This window comes from Cryptotermes secundus, unplaced genomic scaffold (assembly GCF_002891405.2).
Source record: "Cryptotermes secundus unplaced genomic scaffold, Csec_1.0 scaffold2092, whole genome shotgun sequence".
NCBI classification, from domain to species: domain Eukaryota; kingdom Metazoa; phylum Arthropoda; class Insecta; order Blattodea; family Kalotermitidae; genus Cryptotermes; species Cryptotermes secundus.
The window spans coordinates 8,363-9,683 of NW_019721032.1; the positions used below are offsets into that span (position 1 = coordinate 8,363).

Sequence of the window (1,321 nt, forward strand, 5' to 3'; positions counted from 1 at the left end):
ATCTGCATGAATGTCTTGTCCTCAAATACATGTTATATGACTGGACCCTGACACCTTCCTTGAATTGATCATGCTAATAAGACACCAAGGCCCCATAATGTGTGCACTCTTGTTGCAAGAGAATATAGCGTCTTTGCAAGCTTGAAACTTCATCATGCATACTGGACTGTAGGCCACATCACACAGTGGTTTAGAAGAATTCTAGTGATATATTTTGTTTTATGCACATGGCATTCACACAGAATGACAACAGTAAACTACAAACAATGTGCAACAAGAAGAAATCCTTCTGAGACATGTCAAAATGGTCTTTTCAAGAATTTACATCTTCACCAAACTGGAGGAGTTTTGTATGAAAGATGCAAAGAAAAAGAACAGTCACCTCTGGATGTGATTCAGATATGCCTCACACTGCACACAGAAGGAACACACAACTCACCTCATGTTCAGCCTTTATTCCTACAACTGCCATTAGCACAGGATCCTCCCCATCTTCATTATCTGAGAATTCTTCAACTTTTATGTTGACAGCCTGAACTCCATTTAGGGACGACGATGCACATGCCTCACTATGCGAACCTGGTTCATCTTTCTGTGAATCCAAGGAGTCCTGTAGAAGCACCACACCCTTATCAGTCATGGCTATAATGTTATTACACAGAACAGGATTCGCTTTCCTTGTCATCACCACCCAGCACTGCATCACATGACAACTACTATTTTCCACTGGTTTTCTTCACTACAACTTCCAAAATTATTGCTAACCACTGACACCTTCCAGGAGACTCCCTGTTCCTGCCCCACCTCCATGGAACACAATGTCTCATTGCTAAACTTGCTACAGCCTGTCCCTGGTCCCTATCCTGGGCCAAACAACTCCAGTCCATAATCTCCCTGAATATTATCCTATCATACAGGCACACATCTCCCACCTTGTACTTCTCTTTTATATTTCTCTCCAAGTATCTCTATGAATGTCTTCTCTCTCACAAACATGACATATGCCCTGCCTCTCACATCTTCCTTTACATTTACATTTACATTTATTTTTCACATCATGGATCCAATCATTTCCCCCTATGGCTGGATGACTACACATCATTTGTCCTTGGTCCAACAAAGTATATAATTAGACCTCTCACAGATAGCTCAAGTTGTCAGGACAACACACATGGGTAATGGAAAAACCACTGTCAAATTCACGCCTTGCCATTCCACACACACTGGCAAGCCGTATCATTAAAACAGTTACATTATAAAATATTAAAATTCATAACAGAGACAGACATACATACTACTACACTTACAACAAGCAAGTCTC

At 40.9% G+C, this 1,321-nt stretch overlaps 1 long non-coding RNA gene across 2 annotated transcripts in view; it reads right to left on the reverse strand.

Moving 5' to 3' along the window:
* Nucleotides 1-444: 444 nt before the first annotated feature.
* Nucleotides 445-1,321, reverse strand: part of LOC111875360 — a 5,398-nt gene continuing 4,521 nt past the window's right edge. For both annotated transcript variants that reach the window (XR_002844711.2, XR_002844712.2), the window contains exon 3: nt 445-610. This is a non-coding gene — a long non-coding RNA (uncharacterized LOC111875360). The remainder of the gene's footprint in view (nt 611-1,321) is intronic.